The sequence below is a fragment of the Phyllostomus hastatus genome, unplaced genomic scaffold (genome assembly GCF_019186645.2).
Source record: "Phyllostomus hastatus isolate PE091 unplaced genomic scaffold, TTU_PhHast_1.1 phas_scaffold_193, whole genome shotgun sequence".
Lineage (NCBI taxonomy): Eukaryota > Metazoa > Chordata > Mammalia > Chiroptera > Phyllostomidae > Phyllostomus > Phyllostomus hastatus.
The window spans coordinates 5,640,215-5,656,886 of NW_025334015.1; the positions used below are offsets into that span (position 1 = coordinate 5,640,215).

General features: G+C 45.1%; 1 pseudogene; it reads left to right on the forward strand.

Moving 5' to 3' along the window:
* Positions 1-232: 232 nt before the first annotated feature.
* Positions 233-1,298, forward strand: LOC123832526 (annotated as a pseudogene).
* The last annotated feature ends 15,374 nt before the right edge of the window (positions 1,299-16,672 follow it).

The following is a 16,672-nucleotide window of genomic DNA, read 5'->3' on the forward strand; positions in this document are numbered from 1 at the left end:
TAAAATCCTTAACTCTTGATTTCCCCTATCAATATTAATGCCAGAGTTTTGGCTTTAAGTGGCTTCCTAGAACAGAGGTTTCCAAATGGGCCTCATAGCAGGAGGTTAGCAGATTAAAGTCAAGGTGGTGAGTGGGAGAGGGGCTGGGCCTCAGCAAGGTGGGAGAACCAGCGTCCGCTGCCAATGCCACTCCAGCCTGTCCTACATCACCCACGCTGGCCCCACCTCAGCCATGATGATCCACAGCTTCCAGAGTAGCCACTGGGACTTCTCCTTTGGGCCCCGGAAGCTGACGGCTACCAAGACCCACATCTACCAAGATCCACATCATGGAGTCAGAGGATGTGGAGAAGTTAGCTGATGAATTGTATATGCCATCCCTCTTTGAAATGATGTTTGGAGACAAATATTTTTTTTAAGATTTTATTTATTTATTTTCAGAGAGAGGGGAAGGGAGGGAGAAAGAGAGAGAAAGATCGATGTATGTGAGAGACATCAGTTGGTTGCCTCTTGCACGCCCCCAACCAGAGACCTGGCCCACAACCCAGGCATGTGTCCTGACTGAACCAGTGACCTTTTGGTTCACAGGCCAGCGCTCAGTCCACTGAGCCACACCAGCCAGGGCTGGAAATGTTTTAAGAACCCAGCACTGTTCTTGCCTTGGGATTGAGTTCAATGCTACAGATGCTTTAAAATGTGTAAACAACTATCAAGAAATGCTCAAAGTAGCCTTGCAGAAAAGCGGCAGGAAAGCAGGACAGAGGGTGAACACTCCAAGGAGGTTATTAAACCACATGATGAGACCTATACAACAGATTATAATGGAATGTTACTTGAAGAATCACTCAAGTTAAAGGTGGTACCTACAATAGATCTTATAAATACAGAGAAATTGAAAGCCAGAGAACAGATTCAGTTTTTTGAAGAAGTTCTCCTGTTTGAGATGAACTTCATGATCATGGAGTTTCAAGTCTAAGGGCAAAGATCAGAGTAATGTCTTCCAGCTTTTTCCTACTGTTGCAGTTTTTTCTTTTTCTTTTTGAGAATTGATGGAGAGCTTATCAGAATGAATGACATGAGACTTTACCAGAGGCTGACAAGACTGCATGTTATGAGAATATACATCCAGAGAGAACAAAATTGCTAATGTAACGCATGCTCCTCCTCCCTTCTTCATGGATCCCAATGAAGTAGTACAGAAATTAATGATCAAGAAGGCAGTTTGTGAGAAGCTGATATTTCCAGAAAGAATTGGCCATAACCCCACAGATTCACAAGAAAACGCTCCTGCAGCATAGAATGCGACGTAGCACATGCTCACCATGAACCTGATGGAGACCTAGGCCATGTGGGCAGGGGCATGTTTCTTAGGAGAATTAATGGCCTTGTCTTTGAGCAGATTTTCAGTAGCCTTAAAGGCAAGAAAATAAAAGATTGTTGCAGGCAAAAAAAAAAAAGATAAATAAAGTCAAGGTATACTGAGATTGCCATAAAAGCACTGAAAAGCCTGCTGCCATTTCCAACCTCCTGTCTTTGTGAAGCAGGTTTTCTGTAGTGACAGCAACCAAAATGAGAGTAGGAGTAGACTGGACATAAGCAACACACTCCGGTGTCACTGTCCCCGCCACCCCCAAACAGGACCATCTAGCTGCAGGAAACAAGCTCAGGGCTCCCACTGCTTCTGCATTATGGGGAGTTGCATAACTGTTTCATTATATGTAACAATGTAATAATAATAGAAATAAAGTGCACAGTAACTGTAATGCACTTGAATCATTCTGAAACCATCCCCCCTCTGACCCCATCCATGAAAATATTGTCTTCCACAAAACCGGCCCCTGGTGCCAAAAAGGTGGGGGACCACTGTCCTAGAGAAAGGTCTTTTTAACAAGCAACTTAGCAGACCTTTCATATTTCAACCAAAGAAGGATAGGTGTTCATGTCCTAAATTGTGTGTGTGTGTGTTTGTAGTAAATGTGTCATGCAGGCCATCGATGAAAGAATCACTCACCTCTGCTGGGGGAGAAGTTAAAGTGTCCCCTTTGCTTCACTGTCAGCCAGGGTCTCTTTGCTCACCAACGCACATGGAAATGTAGCACCACACGGCCACAGCCATAATGATGGATGGACAATAGCATGCCCACAGTGAAAGTCTGACACAGGGTTTGCTTCCTCGAGGCCGAGGCCCTAGGAATCCTGCATCCCAGATTCCTCTGTCAGGGTGGCGGCTGCAGTTCTTTCTCTGAGGAGATGGAGAAGCAAGGCTTGGCCCTGTGCCCCACACAGACACCCAGGAACAGGTGTCAGGGACAGCCGGTAAACAACACTGCACAGACCCCTTCAGCAGGGACTCCTGCGGTGAGATAAAACAGAACAGGTCTTTTTTTTTCCCCCCTCTACTTGACCTGGTAAATATTTCCACTGGCCCAGGGAGAAGGTGAGGAACTCTTCCTAATCTGTGCTTTCAGGCTGAGGACACAGATGAGCACTGGGACACACATGCTATCTGAACTGTCTTAAAGCCAAGCCCAGCAGCAACAGCTGCTCTGTGAGGCTGAGGGTGAGAAGCTTGGTGGTGAGGGACCCTAACCTCCAGCACAGAGGTACCTACAGCGCTGGCATGCCCTGGGTGTGTGCTTCCTGGACACTCCAACTGTTACTGTAGACAGCTGATTATTAACAAGGAAGGAAGGAAAGGGAGCTGGACATTGTTGAGCATAATCAACCATGGAGCATAAGCCTGTTGGCTTTACCAGAAAGCTACAGCTTCTCACCCTCCAGGGCATCATAGCATTGCCCTGCCAAGGATGAACTCCCCTCCATTCCCTCCTCCAGTACCGGATTTTGGAGGGAGCTGAGGGAGGTGAGTTTATGCTCAACAGTAGTCAAAATGGTGCAGGGAGAGATGCTTGACCATGGAGGCCTGTTAGTCTAACCTGGGAAAGGGATCGACTGGTTACGGGTTGGACCCATCAGTAGCCTGGAAAGCTTGGGAAGTTGATTGGTTGTTTTGAAAAAGCGCTTGGGCCTTCCCAAACCCCAGGGAACAAAGAAGAGCTCTCTTTCTTGGTGACCCATACTTACCCCACGCACTCCCATGTTCTTTCTTCATAACCATGTGCTCCCAGCAGCCACGTGGCCAATGGCCTCGCAGACTCCAAATGCAGCCTCCAGGCAGGAGCCTGCATACCCAGCACAGCCACAGACACAGGGGCAGCCTTCCACCTGAACAGATCTTGCCATACCACAATCTCCTGAGCGTGCGTCGGCGAACTGCTTTTTTTTCGAGCCTGTGAAAGAGACCCACTTCCACTGGCAACACAACTACTTTGTTTACAGATTGGAGATATTTTTATCCCAACCCTCCAATCAGGGGTAATTTTCTCTTCACACCAATTTCACCATCCAGGGTATACTTACTTCCATGAAGCCTTGCCCTTCTCTGAGTCCCTTCCTGGGTCAGGCCTCTGCTCCAGGGTTCGTAAGGAAGCTCTTCCTGAGGGCTCTGGGCCTGGGTGGGGGAGGGAGGGCCAGGGTGGCCGGTGTGGCAACGTGCTCTGCTTGCTCCTTCACAGGAGTGAGAGGCTGTTGTTTCTGGCTGCCACTGAAGAGATTCTGGATATCCTGTTCCAGGGCTGGCAGTAGGGGCATTTGATTCCATTTCCCTGATGTTGAACATGATGAGGATTATACCATGAGAAGCTTTTTTTTCCCTCTGAGATTATTTATTATCATGCCTCTTAAGCAATCGGATAATGCCCTAGGTAAAACTCTCACATTTCTCTTTAATCCCATGGAATGCATTCCTGCCAGATTCAGGACTGGGAGGAGTGGCTGTGTTTGGTCCTCCAGGGTGACATTTGATCCTCAGAGCATGCAGGAGCACAGCAGCCGTACCTGGTGGGGATGGCCACTCTCAGGCCTTCAGAGGACAGGGATCTCGAATCACCCGCCCCCCACCCCCAAACACCTCCACGACTCTGCACTCTTTGCACTCCGATGTCTCGCCTTATTCCAGTCACTTTCCCCAGGCCACATTTTGTTATCTGGACAGTCGTTGTCCTCTAGAGTTGCACTGTCCAGTGTACCCCAGGCCTGTCACTAGCTCCTACCAGGAGAGACCACAGAAGGGACACGGAGCTCCACTGAGCAGTAAACCCTCCTCGTGTACCCCCATGGGGTGGCCACCCGCCACCACCAGCTTAGTGCAAGCTTTGTCATTTTTTCATCTGGATTCTTAACTTGATTTCCAGGAACCCGCATATATCTTCTGTATCTAGACCTTTATTTTCAAAACTGTGAGCAGCACAGGGTAGAGAACAATAGTAGGTGCTCAGTAAATATCTGTGGAATGAACAAATGTCAGACTCCTGTGTCCTGCAGAACGAACATCAGCTCATGCTGTTTTGCTTAAAATTCTTAAGTGGCTCTGTATTACCTTCAGAATGAAGTTTGATTCCCTTGTACGAATGAAAAAGTCATGGCTAAAGAAAACGGAAATGCCTCCTTTTGGTCATAAGCATAACAATGTATCATCTCATGATTACATCTTCCTCTACACCAGTGAATCTAGTTGCGTGAGTTCTTTGAACTTCCTAAAACTTGCCAAGATCTTCTAAGCCTGTGAAGTTCCCTGGGTGGTCCCTTTTGCCTGTATCGCCCCTCCTTGAGCCCAATCAGTTTCCAACTCCAACATGTCCTCTAGGAGCCACTGAAAGCTCCTAGCATGTCCTCCTCATGGAAGGATTTTCAGACCCCAGTGTTCCAAGATGACTCAGTGGCCCTCCTCTGTCCCTCCATAATGCACTGTATTATAAACGTACCCATTTTACACTTTATCCCATTGTACAGTGATGCCCTATTTTCTCTGTAGATTTTCCAGACTTCTAGAGTTTAATACTGTTTCCAACCTTCCTTCTTTTCTATTACATGCTCTCAAGACTGTAATTCCTTTCTAAGCACTCCACTGGCTACATCTCACATCCACAGTGTAATACACATTGTCTTGCTTCCAAGGACTTTCTAATTTCCCTTATGATTTCTATCTGACCATTCATAATACAGAAGTTTATTCCCTGATGATTGGGTAAAGGGCTCTAAATATAAATTCATTAGTGTGATATATATAGATATAGATATAGATATAGATATAGATATAGACTCTTCTTTCCTATTAACTTTATCTGTTTCTAGAAAAGTTTTTGTTAAATATTGTTGGGAACTGCCCTGCCTGGTTTCAGAAGCCATAACTCCCCATGGCTAAGGCTGAGTAAAAAGACCTTGGAATCATAAGCCACTCAGGAGACAAAGCTTATATTCCTAGTAGGGGCACCACCTCTGCCCCCTTTTACTTTACCCAGCCTGGCCTCGAGCAGATGACCAGTTAGCCAATGATGGGTAAGATTCCTCAAAGGAGAGATGACCTAAGACAGGCATGGTCATGAAGGGGCCCTCAGGGAAGGACTTGGTGGGCTATAGGAAAAAGGAGTGATGGACTCTCATCCTTCAGCTTTGACATAGCCTGAGTCCTCATTCTGTCTGTGAGAAGTCTCCTAATCTCTTGGCTGCATTGCTTCCCCTGCCTGACTCAAGCCTGAAACAATGCCAGAGGTGGTGTGGCCCTGTTCTGGAAAGGGTGATCAGGCCTAAGAATCCTGTGAAACCTGCTTTGTTTAGAATGCCCTCAATTTAAATGACAAGGGTCCAAGCATAATGACTTTGTTTCCCCAAAGTTTTATGGCCCTTTAGCTAACTGACCCTGACTCAGAATAAGCCCTCAGAGTTCTTTGTATGTTATCTATTGTTTGATCCTTACTGCCTGACAATGATCGATGAGCTTTACATATATATATAACCTGTATTCCTGTGCCAATTGAACCCAATAAAAGCCCATTGAGGAACAGGCTCCTGGCCCTTCTCTTTTGAGAGACTAGCCACCTTTCCTTCCCAAGCAGATCACGTGCTGGTAGACTTATTCTCACCTGGGGGTGGGGGTGGGGAGCCCATAAGCAGAGCCACTCCACACAATATCACACTATGGTCATGGATGTCCCATTATTTCACTATAATTCTGTCAAAATGCTCTTCATTTTCTAACTACATGGCATACAGGTGCAGGAGAGCCATACCACTCTGGCGACATCATGAAGCATGCACAGGGCTCTTACCCTCTGACTGTCTCCACTCCTCTCCCTCTTTCTCCCTCTGGCTCAACTATAGAAATGCTACTGTTGCCTAACTCAGAGCAGCTTCTTCCATTCTCAAGCTCCCTGGAGACATAGCTGCTCTCCTACACAGGTCTATTAAAGATTTTCTCCCAAACACACAGTCTTCTCCATGAATGAAACCATGGCAAACACAATAGTCTCTGCCACATCGAGTGACAGCGAGGCCCTGTATGTCACCTCCTCCAGTGGAAGGACCCTGAGTGTGGCCTTGCACGTGCAGGTGTGTACCTCCACAAATGCTCTTCAATGTTTGTTCTTTTATGTAGGCGATAATTAATTTTAGACTGCAATAAAGAATAAAAAGCATTCATCTGAGCAAAAGGAGCTGCAGCCCAGGAGAAACACGTTCAGATGGCAACCTCAGTTGTGCTCAAGTCAAAAAGGAGGCCATCATTCATGGAGAAAGTTTCCACCCATTTCCCAATTTTATGCAGATGAGGTTTTCAAATTGTGCAGTTCCTATTGGTTTATATAGGGGCAAATAAGGATACCATTGGTGTAGCTCTTTTTTTAAAGTTAATTTTATTTATTTGAGATATTTAGAGAGAAACATCTATTTCTTGTTCCACTTATTGATGCATTCATTGGTTGATTCTTGTATGTGCTCTGACCAGGGATTGAACCCACAACCTTGGCCTATTGGGACAATGCTCTAACCAACTGAGCTATCCAGGCAGAGCCAATTGGCATAGTTCTGACTGGACACAGGAGGTCTCAGTCCATTGGTAGGAAGGTGAAACCAGGGCTTACCTACAATGGTTGACTCAGGTGACATGAAAAGAACCGGGCAATGGTGTGGGAAGCCAAATGTTCAGTCTGAGGTTCTTCTCAGACTATTCGTAAAGTTTGGGCTATGGGTTGACCATGGGGAGTCCATCTCAGCAGATAAAGTTCTTCTCAGGGTTCCCATCAAGTGAATCTTTTTTCTTGGGCTCCACAACTACATAGTGGTTGCTCAATGGATGTGTTAGAATGTTTAGAAAAACACACTCACATAGGTGTCATAATGACATATGTTACAGAATTTCCTATAACAATTCCTCATAATAAAAGAATATCTTTGTGCTTAGAATGACTGAGGAGGTCTCCTTCCTAGAGGTGTAGAAATACCTGTATAAGCCTTGGTAATCATCAGCAGTTAAGTACCCACCTAGCAAACATTATATTTTGTTTTTGTCTGGTACTGAGCAAGGGACCAGAAATAATGTGGGCACAGTTTCAATCTTTAAGGAGTCCACAGTCCAGTGGGAGAAATAGGGGATAAAAAGAATTACACCTTTGGGGTCAAGTAACTCACAGAATGAGCTCATGTGGATAACCACTACTCTACAGCACCATACAGGAAAATTCTGAATAAAGCAGAACAGAAAAGTTAAATGAAGATTTGTTACAGAACAGACCAGAGGGGAGTGAACAATATACAAGGACCCCCCCTTTTCCTCCAGGGGTCCCTACTCCCCACTATGTTCACTATGCCTGCCCCCAGAGGCAAGATGTCTCTCAATGCCAGAGATTTGTGAAAAGAAAAGGCAGTATTTATTTAAAAGCTATACAAACTTAGAGTAGTGACTTAATGTCTTCATTAAAACAATAAAAGTCCTTTAGAATACCCACAGATGCACACAGTCCTTCCTTCTCCCTCTGCCCTAGGGGTACCATATCTCAGGAAAAGAAGTAGAAGACTGTGATTCGGGCTCCCGGCACCATCAGCTGTGTCACCACCACAATCTGCAGTTAATCCAAAGCCATGTGGCACCTTCTCATGGTCCGCCAACAAGAGTCCTTTCACCCCTTTTCTTCCAAATAGTTTCTCCTGCTTCCTAAGCCACATGGCAAAAGGAAGCACCCCAAAGCCTCGTGGTCCCCACTCTGCCAAAACCGCATGGTTCTCTCTCCCATGGCTGCCATGCCTGGGTTTAAATGCCCGCACTAATCTTCCTCTGCAGCCCCATTTCCAACTTCTCCTACAATCAGTTACACCTGCCAGTATTCCCGTATTCTTCCAGCTTTACTGGGCTGTCATAATGCGTCTGGGCAGGTGTGGCCCCATGGTATGGGGCCAACCTTCTCAAATCTCTCACGCAGGTGCTGTAACCAGGGGGAGTTGCCTCCCAGTTACATCTTGGGTGAAAGTCACTCCCATCCTCCTGGCTGAAAGCATGACCACAGCTATTTAACATATGAAGCCAGTTAAAGGTTACAGACATGCTAAATGATAATGCCAGAGGTTAGCTGCAAAGCTGTTGCTGTACAAAACAACTCTGAATGGCCCTGCTCAATGTGTCCCATCCCCCAGCTCAGACTGGTGGGGGGTGAGGACATCCTGTATATTTTTCTAATATTTCCTGGACACCTTGAGTTCTGGACCCCATTACAAATCCCTATTTGGGGCCCCCCTCTTGGCTGTACCCTGTTATAGACTGAGCTTGAAATAAGGAAGAAATCCCCAAGTGACAGAAACAAGGAAGAAATTTAAAGTCAAAACAGGAGGCTTGCAAACTGGGGCCATGGTAATGGGAACAGGAAGAGGAGGGAGTCCCAGGACTACGGGAGCTGAAGTGGGAGAGGGAGCTGGCCTCAGGACCTATCTGCAGCAGGACTTCAGAACTGGAGTTCCTCGTTCCCTCCGGAATGGACAGGTAGGAAAAACCTCCATCCATCTGTTTCTGCCCTAGTCTCTGGGGAAAAAAATGTCCTGTAAGAAACTCAAACTTTCAGGCCTAGGTCACATTCTCCTGTGGGGTGTGAACTCACACTACCTCCCCAAGCCCCAAAATGAATGTAAAATGTGTTATCACACTGGGGAAGCCTCGCAACCAGTAGAAGCAAACACACAACTCTTCCTAGCATGCCCTGAGAACATACAGGGCCCCACAGAATAAAGCAGTTTCTGATGAGGACTAGCTAACGCCTGGCCACAAGGCAGAGTTGGCATATATAACCAGGAAGAGAATTGGCACCCTAGAAAGAAGGTGGTAGGAGATGCACAGCAATACAAAGTAGGAGTTGTAGAGGAATAAAATAAGAACAAGGCAAAGGCAGTGACTGAAGAGGCGATGGCTCGGAATTTTCAGAATTGATGAACAACATGTGTTTGAAGGAAAGAAAGAAAGAACAGATTTAAAATGTAGTCATTTGCCTCCATGCCAGCAAACCGGAACTTAGTTGCAGTATTCAACCTCTCCAAAGAATGTGACCTTTAACCAGTCAAGACATCCAGACTGAAACATCCTTTCTTTTCTTTTGCTAAATAACCTCCTTGCCCCACCATTCTTTCTGTAAAAATCACCCATTTTTGTACAACCCCTCAGAATACCCTTCTAGTTGCCAGATGGGATGCTGCCTAATTCATGAACCGTTTAATAAAGTCAATTACATATTCAAATTCACTTGATTAAATTTGCAGGTTCTTACAAAAGAGACTTTATTTATTTATTTTTAGAGAGGGAAAGGGAGGGAGAAAGAGAGGGAGAGAAATATTGATCGGTTGCCTCTTGTATACACCTCAACCAGGGACTGAACCTGCAACCCAGGCATGTGCCCCGACCAGGAATTGAACTGACCACCTTTTGCTTTGCATGATGACACCCAACCACTGAGCCACACTGGTCAGGGCAAATCTGTGTTCTTTAACATATGCATGCTTAGCTTAAAGAAGCTACCCCAAACACAATATCCCAGGGTAAAGAACTATCTCATTTTGTTTAGCCACTCCTAGGCATGTGGGTCATTCTTAGATATAAAAGAAAAACCTCAAAGTTAGTTGGGTTGAAAATATCGATAGACTATTTACAAAAGAACAACAGTAATGGCAGAGGCTGGAAAAAATGGAATAATTACTTCAAAGTGCTGAGGTAAATAAGTCAGTCTGGGATTCTGTAGCCAGCTAAATTATGGCTCCAGAATAAGGACAAAACATATAAAATAAAACTTAACAAAAAATAGCCCTGGCTGGTGTGGCTTAGTTTGTTGGAGTGTCATCTGTAACCCAAAGGTTGCAGGTTCGATCCCTGGTTGGGGCGCATATGGGAGGCAACCATCACTATTTCTCTCTCACATTGATGTTTCTCTCAATCCCTCTTCCTTCCCCTCTCTCTCTCTCTCTCTATCTCTCTCATGAGAATAAAGTGAACCTTAAAAAAATGTTAGGGCAAAACATTTAAAAGAGTATGTCTCCTGTTTATTTGTTGAAAGAAATATCAATGGATGATTTAAAAGGAAAGCACAAAAAGAAAGGGAAAAAACAGAATCCAGAAGAAAGCAATGCAGTAAAAGGAAGCAATGATGAGCAAAAAATGCGGTAAGTAGGTGGGCATATTTAAGTAAACATTGACTCTAACAGCTGATGATAATAATAACCTGTTCTGTGAGGTTTTAAAAAATACTAGACAATAAGACTACATTAAAAAAAACAGAGCTGGGAAAAATTTAGAGCATGGGAAAGATGGCAAAAGTTTAAACTAAATTTAGACTTTTAAGGCATTTAGTTTAAGCATTAATTTAAACATTTAACTGTAACTCTTAAAAGGATAGAAGTGAAACATACAACTTGCAAATTAGTGGAGTAGGTGAATGGGTATCTAGGAAAGGGCTTTGAGTTTTAGGATAAGTGATTGGTAATTTATTCTATAGGGTATGAGAGCTATTGTAGGCATTCTAACAGCTGACTCCTCCTTACACTCCCCTGATCCACCCAGGCAGCTTCATCAATCACTTACTGTCTTCCAAAATATTTTGGAGGTGTCAATGTAAGGAATGTCCAAACCTGTAGAGAATTTTTATGAGTTTATTTGAGCCAAACTGACAACAATGGCTGGGAAGCAAAATGTCAATGAATTGTAAAAGTGCTCCAAAGAATGGCAGTTTTACAGCTTATTTTATACATTACAGTTGAAGGAGGAGGTGTAAGGGGTTACATGAAATGTGTTGGTGGTAGATTAGGAAGGCGGGAGAAGGCAAAGGGGGCAAGTCTCTGGGGTTGGTAAAAAGTAAAACGGTGAGGCTGCTTTTATGTCAGTGGGTACAGGACAGCTAGTGGTTAACATTTCCAGCAGCAGGATTTGTGGACAGTAAGATAACAGTGAGGGGCTCTGTGGTCTCCTGCTTTGGTGAAGTGGGCGTGCCCTGAGGGGTCTGGAAAAGGCAATTTCTCCAACATTTCAAAGGTCTGTTATCTTAGATGCAAAAAGACAATAGACAAGCTCTTTTTAAGTGAAGATTGACCTCTGTCAAGGAAGCTATAGGCCTACGATGTGACTGCCTGCCATGACTCACTTTTAGTAAGGAATTTTTATGTTCAGACCATCCTATGTGGTTCCTTTCAGTCTCTGAGTTTGCAAGGTCTCCATGCTGGCCTCCCTTGAGTTTGTCAGGTTTAGTGTGTGGCCCCTTTTTTGTCCACACAGGTATCTCTGAAATAGCATCTATCATATCATTCTTTTTTTTTTTTAATTCTTACCTGAGGATATGCTTTTACTGATAAGAGAGAGAGACAGAGAGAGAGAGAGGGAAACATTGATCAGTTCCCTCTTGTATGGGTCCTGCCCAGGGATCAAGCTTCCAGCCTAGGTATGTGCCCTGACTGGGAATCGAACCTACAACCTATTGGTGCTTGGGATGATGCTCAAACCAATGGAGCCACTGGTCCAGGGTTATCATATCATTCCTTATGTACGTATGTATATAGAATGAAACTGTCTTTCTTCTGGACTGCAAACTTCTAAAGTGAAGAAACATTTTAGAAATCTGAGTTGATGACCTTTAGTGAAGGGGTGAGGGTCTGAAACCAGCTGGCTCTCTGGCAGTAGCAGACGCTGCTCACAGGTGCTCTGTCTCTCCTCCAGCTTCCCTTTCCTTTTGCTCTTTGCAGACCAGCTGGGGGCTCCTGGAGCACTTCCTCCTTATGCTCATTTAACTGGAACATCTGGGAGTAAATGCATCTGGGTGTGGGCATGGGGTAGAATTGGGGGTGGTATGGGTGTGGATGGGAGAAGGGGGTTCTGCTGCTTCCTTGCATCCAGTTGGAACAAACCCAGAGGACTTGAACCCCCTAAGAATGGGCTAAGTTGGGGACTGTCCCTGAAAATGCATCCTCACATGGCTTTTCTCTTTTCTCTGCACTGCTCCCCACACACCTCTGCCAGTGTCCCCTGGGAGCACTTTCTTCCACACAATTCCTCGCCTCAGGTGCACTTCCTGTCTCGCCTAAGACAGAGCCAAGCAAGTCCTCAATTACAAAGCACATTCCAGGCTCGTAGTATACCTCGGTCTGTCCTGTGACTATCAGAAATTCACCTTTTTCCTGTTCTTTTTTCTGTTTTCTTTTCTTTCCTCCCCTCCCCTCTTTACTTCTCTCCCTCCTCTGCTTCCAACCCCTTCTCTTCCTTCTCTTTCTGCTTTTCTTTGTTCTTTCTTTTCTACCCTAGCCATGGAGCAAATCAGCTACTCTCTTGTACATACAAGGCTGGGCTCTGAGAGAGAACACCCTACTTCAGCTATGAAGTAGTTCTTGGTTAACTCTATTGCTGGACCAAAGTCCATGGGCCCAAACTCAAAATGTCAGAGTTTGGAATAAGGAAAGTTTTATTGATCAAGAAGGTACCAGCTGAGAAAATAGAAGACTTAGTAGTACCTCAAATCCATCTGGCTCGCTGGACTAGGTTAAGGGTTTTCTCAGAGATTAGGAAGAAGAGGTATGCAAAGGGCTGGTGGGACCAGTTTTAATTGAAGGAACTTGGAACTTGGCTATTTATGCTAAAGGATTATCAACATCAGATCTTCCTGTACAATGGATCCTAGGCTTTGAAGGGTTCTGGTGTTCAAGTTCAGGTTTTGTCCTGGCCCTTTGGTTCCACAGGTGGAGAGTAGATTCAGTTCCAGGTGCAGCCAAAAGTCAAAGTTCTCTGCTTTGTGCATGCTTGGCTACATGACTTGTGGTTTTGGTCCAATGTCTGAAAAACAACTCAGCACCTTGTCAAAAAGGATAGAACCATTTTGTGGTTCTGTGGTTACAAATATTTTCTTAAAAAAATTTTTTTTGAGACTTCTGGACAAGATGGAGGCATAAGTAGATATAGTGTGCCTCCTCACACAAGCAAAAGAAGGACAACAATAAATTTAAAAACAAAAAGTAACCAGAACTGCCAGAAAATTGAACTATATGGAAGCCTGACAACTAAGGAGTTAAAGAAGAAACATTCACCCAGCCTGGTTGGAGGGGTGGAGAGGACTAAGGGCAAGGTGGATGGCTGGCAGACTGGGTGGTCACACATTTGCAGGCAGATAAACTTGGAGGAAAAACTGGGGAGTGAGGCAAACCGCTCAACCAAGGGTTACAGTGCAGGGAAATGAAGCCTCAAAACCTTTGACTGAAAAAATCTGTGGGGGCTGCATTGGTGGGAGAAACTCCCAGCCTCACAGGAGAGTTCATTGGAGAGATCCGCAGCATCCTAGAATGTACATGAACCCATCCACCCAGGAATCAGCACCAGAAGAGCCCAATTTGCTTGTGGGTACCACGGGAAATGACTGAAAGTCAGAGGAGAGCCAAGGAAGCTGCATTATTTCCTCTTGGACCCCTCACCCACATACAGTGCCACAATGCAGCCATATAGGTTGCCCTGCTCTGGTGAATACCTAAGGCCCCACTCTTACAATGTAACAGCCCCCCCACCCCCAAACAAACAAATATGGCCCAAATGAAAGAGCAGATCAAAGCTAAAAAGAAATAGAAATAAACAATGAAGGGATAGCCAGACTATCAGGTGCAGAGTTCAAAACACTGGTAATCAAGATGCTTATAGAGATGGTTGAGTATGGTTGCAAAATAGAGGGAAAAGTCTATTTCACTTTGAAGGCTATGCAAAGTGAAATAAAGGAAAATGTACAGGGAACCAATAGTGACAGGAAGGAAACTGGGACTCAAATCAGTCATGAAAGGCAAGGATGTACATTCAAGATGACTCCATCCAGCAAAGCTATCATTTAGAATGGAAGGTCAGATAAAGTGCTTTCCAGATAAGGTCAAGTTCAAGGAGTTCATCATCACCAAGCCCTTATTATATGAAATGTTAAAGGGACTTTTCTAAGAAATAGAAGAAGATCAAAACTATGAACAGTAAAATGACAACGAACACAATTATCAACAACCAAACCTAAAACAAAACAAAAACAAAAACAAACTAAGGAAACAACTAGAACAGGAACAGAATCACAGAAATGGAGATTGCATGGAGGGTTATAAGCAGAGAGGGGGAAAGGGGAGAATGGGGGAAAAGGTACAGGGAATAAGAAGCATAAGTGGTAGGTACAAAATAGACAGGGGGAGGTTAAGAATAGTATAAGAAATGGAGAAGCCAAAGAACTTATATGTAGGACCCATGGGCATAAACTAAGGAGGTGGGGAATGCTGTAGGGAGAAGGGGTATAGAGCTGAGGGGAATAAAGGGGAGAAAAATGGGGCAACTGTAATAGCATAATCAATAAAATAAAATAAAAATTTTTAAATGTATTGATTTGAGTGAGAGAGAGGCAGGGGGAGAAAGAATATCATAGAAAGAGAGCAAGAAACAGTGATTTGGTCTTCCACTTATTGATGCATTCATTGGTTGCTTCTTGTATGTGCTCTGACCAGGAATGGAACCCCCAATCTTGGTGCGTTGGGATGACATTCTAACCAATTTAACTACTTGGCCAGGGCACAAATCTTTTCAGTTCTGTCAGATTTGCTTTCCAATTTTTTCTTTTCTTCTTTTAAAAAAGATTTTATTTACTTATTTTTAGAGAGAGGAAGGGAGGGAGGAAGAGAGGGAGAGAAACAGCAATTGTGGTTTACTCTTGCACACCCCGTACTGGGGACCTGGCCTGCAACCCAGACATGTGCCCTAGACAGGGAATCAAACTGTTGACCCTTTGGTTCACAAACCAGTTCTCAATCCACTGAGCCACACCAGCCAAGGCAATGGGAATTATATATTCTCCTGTCCCTCACAGGTTTTCTGTGATGATTTCAGTGAAACAACAGACCCAACCGCAGTTTGGAAGGAGAAAGGCAAATGGCTCACGTGCGGAGGATGGGCATTCTTTTCAAGGAAGCACTGAGTGCTTTTTCAGCCACTCTGCCCTCCCCATGTCCTCTGGGCTGGATCTGCTGGAGCTGCCCCTGCTGCCAGGGTCCCTGGGGCCGAGACCTAAGTCTGGGGTGGCCTCCTGACTGAATGAGGAAGGCGGTCAGGTTCCCTGTGCAGGGCTGAGGAGCATTAATGACTGTGGCTGCAAGGATTAGCCATATGCCGCTTAGTGCCTGTTAATCAGGATTGAGGGAAGCTGTGCTTGTAAGTAGCAGATGAGGCCCCGCAGGTGCTCAGACAGGCCTGGCCAGCTCTCAGGAGGGGCTGAGCCCGCTCCTTCCTTCCTCTGTCTCCCTGCCTTCAAGTTCTCTTGCTCTGGTCCCTTTCTTTCTGCTCACTTCCCGGATTCAATTCCTTTCCCCTCATGTAGATGAACATTCCTTGTTTATATTCCTTGGCTTCTGCTTCCTAATTTACTTTTGCTCAGGTACTTGCTTTTAACCCTGTGGTTTTGTCCTTCCCTCCACCCTGCCTTGCTTTCCTCTCTTTCCCCCCCCACACCCCCACACACAGAGACCCACCCACATATAACTTCTCTTTCTTCCATCAACAAACACCCTGACCTTTGGTTGACCTGCAAAGGCCAAGTTCAATGTTCTGAGGCCATCCTTTCCTGCTCCTAATGAGACTGGGTGTGTCTAACTCAGCCTTTGCTAACCTCACAGAAAACTGCACATCAAAGGCCCATTTTTGCCTTCAAGGCTGAGGCAGGTTGCAGTCAGACTCTTCTCCCTCCTCCTCCTTCACTTGCACCTCCGCAACAGAGCTTAGAAGCAGTATGTGCAAGATGGAAATAAACTTCCCACCGTGAGGCCAAAGGGAGTTTGGCCCTCGTTGTGGAAAGGAATTGTTATTCTTGTCTCTGCATACACAGTGCCTACTGCCTGGTGTTGGGGCAGGGAGGGGAGTAGCGTGTGCACCGGCGTGCATCTTTCTGTGCGGAAAAATGCATATGAGATAACCGCACAGGACTCTGAGCGGGACCTCACGTGAGGAAAGACGAAGAGGGCAGACATGGGGTGAAGACGGGTATGTGTCTGTCTTTGGGTGCATAGATGTACTTCTGAGGAGTGGCTGGAAAATGACATTGGTAGAAACGTATATCTGAGAGCAGACATGATCTGAGGTGGGAGACATTTTTGTTTTTTTGTGTTCTCTGTAGGACGAATTCTGGAGGAAAAATAGAAAGGAATCTGTCTTGTACTTCTCAGAAACACCCAAACCCTCTCCCTTAAAACTTCCCATTCTAGGGCGCCAGCAAACATCCAGGGTATAGCTTCCTTCCAAGAAATGACTTTGTTTCCAAGAAGCTCATCA